Below are 457 nucleotides of genomic sequence, written 5' to 3'. Positions count from 1 at the left end.
CTGGTTTGGATTCTGTTGTCTATCTCAGGATTTACTTACTCGGGTATGTCATATGTGTCTCCTTTGTTGTTTCTTGAATTTTTTCAATGATTATGTATGTGTGAGTGTGATCTTTGATTCAGTTGGTGGAATAATTTTGCAGGCTGAAGATCTTTTTCCCTATAGCATGTATTGCTTTCACTGTAATGGTGCCGGTTAATTGGACTAACTCGACGTTGGATCAGTTAAAGAATCTTACTTTCAGCGATATTGATAAGCTCTCTATATCGAACATACCAACTGGATCATCCAGGTGAAGAAACTTCTTTAATCTTTGTGGCTTTGGTTGTAAATTGTGGAAGCATTGGTTCTATTGGGGAATGTTCTGACTTGTATATGTACAGGTTTTGGGTGCATTTGTGTATGGCTTATTTCATTACCTTTTGGACATGCTTTGTCCTACAACGAGAGTACAAGA

At 37.4% G+C, this 457-nt stretch overlaps 1 long non-coding RNA gene across 1 annotated transcript; it reads left to right on the top strand.

Annotated features, from left to right (window-relative positions):
* LOC104774993 lies at positions 1-457 on the top strand. The gene is made up of 3 exons (XR_765630.1): positions 1-43; positions 143-292; positions 384-457. It is a non-coding gene; the product is annotated as an uncharacterized LOC104774993 (long non-coding RNA).

The sequence above is a fragment of the Camelina sativa genome, unplaced genomic scaffold (assembly GCF_000633955.1).
Source record: "Camelina sativa cultivar DH55 unplaced genomic scaffold, Cs unpScaffold07627, whole genome shotgun sequence".
Taxonomy (NCBI): domain Eukaryota; kingdom Viridiplantae; phylum Streptophyta; class Magnoliopsida; order Brassicales; family Brassicaceae; genus Camelina; species Camelina sativa.
The sequence above is the reverse complement of the archived record's forward strand: the minus strand, read 5'-3'. Positions and strand labels throughout refer to the sequence as shown.